Source organism: Podarcis melisellensis (assembly GCF_964234715.1).
Source record: "Podarcis melisellensis genome assembly, chromosome: 5".
In the NCBI taxonomy this organism is placed as follows: Eukaryota; Metazoa; Chordata; class Lepidosauria; order Squamata; family Lacertidae; genus Podarcis; species Podarcis melisellensis.
The window spans coordinates 97,779,000-97,786,890 of record NC_138537.1 but is presented as its reverse complement, the minus strand read 5'-3'; the positions used below and the strand labels follow the sequence as shown (position 1 = coordinate 97,786,890).

The 7,891-nt window shown below is 42.4% G+C and overlaps 1 long non-coding RNA gene across 1 annotated transcript; it reads left to right on the top strand.

Annotated features, from left to right (window-relative positions):
* Positions 1 to 256: 256 nt before the first annotated feature.
* On the top strand, positions 257 to 6,682 carry LOC309370819. Its single transcript, XR_014168704.1, has 3 exons — positions 257 to 506; positions 941 to 1,050; positions 6,303 to 6,682. It is a non-coding gene; the product is annotated as an uncharacterized lncRNA (long non-coding RNA).
* Positions 6,683 to 7,891: the final 1,209 nt, after the last annotated feature.

The window sequence follows — 7,891 nt, the reverse complement described above, 5'->3', positions numbered from 1 at the left end:
ATAGCAGGCAGATCAAACCAACCAATATGAACAAAACACGTTCAGCTCACAGGGACTCCAAAGATCCAGTGGCAGAGCTTCATGTTCCTGCACCGGGGGGTGGAGAGCAGGCGGGACGGGGCTGGCGTGCGTCCCGGGGACATGGCACGCTGCCCGCAGGGGTGTGGTGCATGTCCTGGGGTGAGGCGCGTGTCCTGGGGGGGGGGCGGGCAGCCCTGATGGCACCCCACCAGGATTGCTCTGCTGGGGGTGGTGTGCTCCGCCGCGCACTCCTCTTCCTCCGCCAGTGCAAAGATCCCACCCAAATGGTGTACAGTTTTCCCTTGGTGGGCACTTTTCTTTAGTTACGTAAAGAATTGAAGCTGTTCTTCCTAACAAGAAATGTGCATTGAAGGAAACTTGTGGCAGGAAGTGAAAAGCAAGGGCACCATTTCAGGTGTGCTGAGGGAAGAGACTTTGGGGGCGCGAGGAGATTCCAAATTCCCTTCTTTGATCATATCATGAAGGTGAAATTGCAACACACACTGCATTTGCTGCAGGTACTTTAAAACTTACACACGCTAACAGCAACATTTTAAGCACCAACAAAACCAAAACCCTTTTGGTTTTGAAGCCAAGGTTGCCTGCTCACAATACACTGAAGGCACACCCTCTCTCCAAAGAACTCTGGAAACTGTCATTCACCCCCTCACAGAGCTATGACTCCCAGAACTCGTAACAAACTTCAGTTCCCATGGTTCTTTGCGCCCTGCATGTGCTTTAAATGTGCTTTCACTGTACGGTGAATATGGAGCCTAAGTGATTTTTGCCTTCTGTGTTCATCTCAAAAGTATGAACAGAGCTGTGCATGCTCTAAAAATGTTTTAAATCTGCACTCTGAACATATTAGTCCATTCTGCTTTTGCCTAACTTATTCTTCCATTTTTACTGTTCTGTATAGTTCATTTCACGTTGGCAAACTTGGGGTTCAGGCAGGAGCCAGAATCCACTTCAGGGATTCCAACAGGCATTGTTCATGCAGCTCCAAGCATCTATTCACAACCCAAAAGGGTAAGTTAACATGCTCCAGAAAGGAGGACAGAAAAAGCTTTCGCTCCTGAATTCTGCACATGCTGTGGTAATTCTGCGGAACGGTGGCATATGTGTCTCCTGTTATTCAACATCTATACAAAACTGCCGGGAGAGCTGTCATTCGGGCATCTGGAGCGTATTACCATCAGGACGCTGATGGCTCTCAGCGCTGCCTCTCCGTTCCATCACAAGCAGGAGAGGCTGTGAAGGGGCTGGATTGGTGATGGGCTGGATGGGAGCTAAGAAACAGAGGCAGAAGCCTGACAAATGGAGCTGCTGCGGGTGGATGGTTACCAGGTCTGGGGATTAAATGTACAAGCTCATATTGGAGGGGTTCTACTCCCCCTGAAGGAACAGGCCCACCCTGTGAAATGGGGAGGTGTTTCATGCCCCCATCGCATCCTTGCTGACCGCAGCTGCCACTTCTCTTTACTTGTCTGGTAGTGGCAGAGGTGGGGGGCACCCATGGGATTCTTCTGCCCCCAGCAGCTGCATCACTTCACCTCATGGGCCCTGTCTGCCACAGAGATTGGCGCACTCACTGGCTTTAATTTTGAAAGGAAGTTTCACAACAAATAGTTTTCAGGCACACAGCAGGCCACCTCCTCTCCTTATAGAAAAGGCCAGCCATGCATGTCATGGGCTTTTTAGGAAATATGGGCACCAGGGAAGACTGCAGAGGGCAGACAACCAGAGAGCTGATTTGCAGACACTGACAAATGCTCCAGCCGCCTTGAAAGTAAGGTAACAAAGACCCTCCAACCCCCTATGAGAATTCCATAAAAATTATCACCCACCTTTTGATACTTTTTGAATGCAATTGCTTTTCTCATTAATTGATGGAGAATGGTGGGGGTAAAAAACGCAGCTGAAATTTTCAACACTAACAGTTTGCCTTCTCAGCAGTCTCAATGAGCAGGGAAGATAACAGCCTTGTTGTAATCACTTTGCCGTCTAAAATATGAAAAATGCTTCAATCAAAAGCAGAAAACATCTCACCAGCCATCCTTTAAAGTTTCCAAAATTAATTAGAGCAGACGACTAATTAGTCACTAAGTATATTTACTGCCTTATGCTCCAAATAATTAGGTAACATTTTATCTAGCCAGAACAACCATGGAATTTTCAGCCCTGCTTCATTAGTTAAATTGCAATATAACTATTTATGTGAGCTGAAATTGCAATCCATTCTCTTGTCACTTTTATTACTTATTGCATTAAAACTACAGAAGATCTTCTTTGTCCTCATGACTACCTTGTTAAGTAGGGCAATTATTATTATTGTATTTTTTTACAGTGACTGAGAGAATAATTTGCACAAAGCATTGGTAAAGCTGAACACTGGTTTTCCTGGAGCTAAGTTTATGGTGTGCTAATATATCTAAGATACCGATTAAGAGAGTCTCAATATGAGAGGCAGGATGTGCGTGGTGAGAAGTTCTTGCAAGGATCCCTGGAGGTAGAGGGCAAAACCCCTTCCTCCCATCATGGGGTTAATTTGAATGAGGTCCATGTCAACCTGTGTTGGGGGGTGAGGTTAATTCTCTGTGAGTCAGCAGAAATTGCCCCCCCCCCGCCCTTTGGTACAGCTTCAGGCATCTTGTGACTGTCTTATCTGAGTTTCTGGACAAACTAGCTCAGGACCTAGATTAGCGGTCAGCAAACTTTTTCAGCAGGGGGCCAGTCCACTGTCCCTCAGACCTTGTGGGGGCTGGACTATATTTTGTGGGGGGACGACGAATGAATTCCTAAGCCCCACAAATAACCCAGAGCTGCATTTTAAATAAAAGCACACATTCTACTCATGTAAAAACACGCTGATTCCCAGACTGTCCATGGGCCGGGTTGAGAAGGCGATTGGGCTGGATCCGGCCCCCGGGCCTTAGTTTGCCTACCCATGACCTAGAACAGCATGGCTAAAACAACGTGGGTCACAACAGGAGCACTACCACCATGAAAATATATGGCAAAAGATTACAGAAGGTCCCCAAATACATGTTTGGGTTCAAACTGGATCCTGGGTTTGGAAAGGTTGAAGATCCCTGCTGTAGAATGAGCTTTCCTAAGGGTCACCTCCAAATTGCCAATGAAAGCATGACCCAACCTCATTATAACAATTCCTTAGGCCAGGGGATAGTGGGACATTATGAGTGATGGATGGCTTTCCCAATAAGTGCGTAGCCAGAGGTGGGCAGTGGGTAAGGTGCCAAAGCAGTCCCAAGGGCCGGTGAGTCCTGCAGGTATTGAAGCTCTAGCTAATAGGAATCAGAGAACCTAAGTACTGTACAGTATCCTTGTTTTTCAGGAATAATGTATGGGAGCAATGCTTCGGAGGCACCTGTTGGTACCACTTACCCTAAATACATATGCTACTCTGATCCATTGCAAATTAGCCTAATCAAAGCCCCCAATTTTCCAAGAAATAAATATGATTTGAAAAATCAAAATATTAAATAAATATAAATCTAAGCTTTGGTACACACCCTGCCCTGAAGCATCTTGTATATTGCTTTGCTTTCCACAAGAGTGGGCAAGCAGCAAAGAACAGGAAAAGGAATCAGTATCCTGATAATTTAGTCTCATGATTTCTATGGGGACTTGCTGCCCCTCTTTCCGTTATAATATTGGGTTACAGTATTCTTTCTGTTTTTGCATGTATGAAAGTAGAATTCCCTCTTGCCATTGATTTAAAAGCGTACATTTCTTGATTAATCAAAAATTAAATGTCTAGCAGCTGATGTGTGAACTCAATTTTAAAAATACTCTGTTTGAAAAGATGAGAATTCTCATGACATATGAGGACCTGGTAGAGTTTTTCTAAAAGTTTGTTTCAGACCAGCTGCTCTATCTGCAACAGAGCACTGTCAGTACATTCATAGTGTTAGTAAAACTAAGCAAAGCAAGGGGTGTGAGGAGATATGAAGCATCTCTTTGTGTTGTGGTGGTTTATCAGAATGGGCTGTTCGCACATGCAAGTCCTCATCATAATACACGTGATAAACACTCTGGTGTGACCCAGGGGGAATCTAAACACATATAAAAAAGTTTTGAAAATGCTTTTTTAAAAAAAAGTTTTGAAAAATATATTGAATTTTCCTTAGCTCACCATTGCCATCTAGTGTCACGTTTGTATAATGCACTTTACAACATACTTGAAAAGTTTTATTTGCTGCTGTATAGCTGAGTCCCCAGTCCTTGGTTCAAAGTGCACTTAGAATGTTAGGACTGAATTTAGTATCTTTTCACATTGTAATAATGAGCAGTGATCACATGTTCGCTATACAGTATATGAATGTGTATAGCATACATATAGGCTTAATTGATTATTTCAGCTATTCCTGGTAATATACTTCCTTCAAAGAGCCTCTTGGAGTCCTTTCATTAGGCAGGAGTACATTAATGCTGATTACATAAACCAGAGCATATCAATGCCCTGAGGCTCTCCCAGAAGAATCAAGAAACACTGAATTCTTCTAGAAATAAATTCAGTATTTGGAGTAGAGGAAACAGAATGCAATAAATACCTTTTAAGCAATATAGGTTTGAAGATATCAGCCTCATTCTAAGGCAATCATATTTATGGTGGCCTCAATTCTGATGTCATGGAACAGTGTGAGTGTATTGTTCAAAAACGGTTTTATCTTTGCTTCTTGCACTGTGGCAATTCCATGGCATTCTTCATTTAATTTGAAGCATTACAGCTTTTTGTGGATTAGATACTTTGAAAAGCAATTAGAGTTGTATCGCTTCCTTCTCTTTGGATAAATTACCTTCAACAGCTGTACTGATTAGGTTGCATTTTGGAAAGCTGCCATTTTGATTGTCAAAGGACGAGCAAATAACTGTGTGTATTCTCACAGTGGCAACTTCAGAGACACTTTTTGAGGAAAGTGGAATATAAATGTGAGAGATATATATACATATATACATATACATATGTATATGTACATGTATATGACACAATAAGGTTGCATCATTTATTTATCTCCCTCCTTCCTCCTCCCCTGGTTGCTCCACTCAGCCTCCTTATTGCCTAAATTCTTCCCATGTATTCTAAGTGAAAATTTGGTACCACGTTTCATTCCTTCCTTATTTTTTTCTACTGGGAGGACTGCCTGGGAGCTGTACATGTTCATGGTTTGTAGAATGTGTCCACGGTTTGTTAATGAGAGCAACAAGATTTCCACGTTTCACAGCCATTATATTATTAATTATCTCCCTTCACCCTGATGTCCTAAAGTGGGTTACAGCAACTTAAAAGACAACATTAAAAACTGTTTTAAAACTTAATAATTTTTAAAAAATACAATCACAAAATGCAAGGCAAGTCCTGGAAATATCTGTTTCATCCTTGCAATGTAATCTAGGTTAGGCTGAGAGATGTGCCCAAGGCTGCCCAGTGAGCTTTATGGCTGAGTGGGGGCTTAAACCTTGGTTTCCAAGGTCCTAGTCTGACACTCTAAACACTATACCATACTTTTTCCAAACAAAAATGCAAAGTTTGCTTCTCTGGGTTCTGAGCTGGGAAACTAAGCAGGCACCTCAGATTTTGATCAGTAAAATTTATGATTTTTACCCATGATGTTATGTATTTTTCATTCAGTAAGTGTATAGTCTTCTTCATTCATCAAACTAGATGTAAGATTTGTCATGTAGTTTGTGTAACTGATTCTATGTATATATTCAGAATTCCCCACCCAGAGCTTCATCTGAAGCCTTAGCCCACTGAAGTTGCTATTCGTAATGGAATAAAATCATCCCAGTCCATCTCAGGGCTTTGTGCTGGCCACTTGCTAAAGAGAAATCAATCTCCATACTAGCAAGTGAAAGCCCCCCACCCTGAATTTGAGTGGAAATGCTGTTTATTTATGACAAATGCACTTTAATTATTCTAGATCAGGTTCTTGTAGTCTAAGCTACAGCATCAATTGGGAACAAGTGCCAGGAGTTAACATACCATCTGTGTTACATATGAATAAATTGAGCCAGAATTGTGATAGATAACCTAGCTACAGAGTTATGTTAAGAGCAGAAAATTGAATCCTGAGGGTAGTCAAAATATTGATGGAAGCTGTAGATTTATTGAAGCCAGCTGGTTTCATAATAGAATCATTTGCAAGGCATTTCATTTACATTTCTCTCATACCCCCCAAAAAAGCATTAGTATTACAACTGAGTATTTATTTACCAGCTCAGGGCATTCGTGAGTCTACTTAATTTCTCATTTGCAGGCAATTAGATTCCCGTTTACATCTTATGGCTTCACAACCTCCTGCTTGTGGTGCTGTCCTTGGAGATATGAGGATACAGGGAAAGTATCAATTGCTTTTCCAATTGCAGGTGGATACAAGAAGCAAACAATGCTGTCCCCATCTGTAAGGTCTGGGCTGTCAAAAAGTTGAAAAAAACACCACTTGGCTCAAGCTGGCAAGCAGCGCAGTCACAAGCAGCTGCAGGGAAAACCTGGATGGAATTGCCATTAAGTGAAAAAGGACATTGGAACAGCAGTCCTGCTGCAAAGGCCTCCTGAAACAAAGCTGTCTTAATGGATGCCGGGAGCTCCAAATGTGAAAATGAGCACCTTCAGAGGGGCCAAAGCACACACTCTCATTTCAAGGAAAGGACTATCAACCTAGGACCCAAGGTCCCTTCGGCCCCCCAATAAAAGATTTAAGGGGGATGCCTCCCCAGGGCATTGCCATTCAAATGGGGTGTGTGTCTGTGTGCTGCATCATGTGATCGATTATGTGGGGTGTTGTTTACCTGTCCCTCCAATATTTTATTCAAGTTGACACCCCTGCCTATTATCTTAAAGTTTCTTTCCTCCATCTTCTCTGCAATCCCAAAGTAGGAAGTGTTTGTTCTCGTTCTCTCTCTCTCTCTCTCTCTCTCTCTCTCTCTCTCTCTCTCTCTCTCTCTCTCCTTCCCTCCCTCCCCTGCAGTGTCAGTAGTGACAGCTAGATGGAACGCACAGTACTGTTGTCAACTCAGTACCTTCAGAGACCTCCCCATCACCTCATTAGCGTGGGAATCTATATTTTAGGCTTTGCAATTAACCCAGCGATGCCTCCAATTTCCATGCTGAGCTTTCTTGATGAAGGCAAGAGTGAGTGCCAGGGCCACTCTCTTCTCTTCTGTCATGTAGCTCTTTATACGTGTGATACTTAAGAGGAAGGGCTGGTAGAATCAGTTTGGATTAACAGTAGATCTTCTGAGGCAGGTCTCCTTAGAGCTGGGCAGAAATGGCTTCCCAAAAGTTTCTGCCTTATTGGTGAAAAGCAGGCGGGTGGGGGGGTGGGGTGGGACTCCTCAAGTATCCTTGAGGAGGAGAGCAGAATTGTCCAACATTGGAGAGGAAAAGGGGCTGGAGAAGAACCTACTTGGAAAATGCAACAGACAATACTCTTCTGAGAAATGTCCGTGCAGATAATATTGAATGAAACTACACTGTTGGCTGGCACTTCTAAAGCCCACCCCATAGAGCTGTGTTAACCTATCTTTTAATTTTTCTTATCAATTTTTACTCACTCATTATCTATGCTTAATTAGTATTCTATGTATATGTTTATGTATAAATCTACGTTTGGTTCTTGTTCCCATTTATTTAATAATTATTTGTTTAGATTCATATTGTTATGCTATTTATTTAGATGTTTTGCTTATGCTGGTCTGTGACCGTAATAAACTTGATTGTTGGTTCATGCTGATGATTCAATAGGTAAAAGAAGAGATTTGGAAGGAAGAGGGGCCAAGCCCATAGATTTATTAAGTTCTATTAATATAATTTAAACATTATTAAAGTGGATTTATAGTTGTGCTC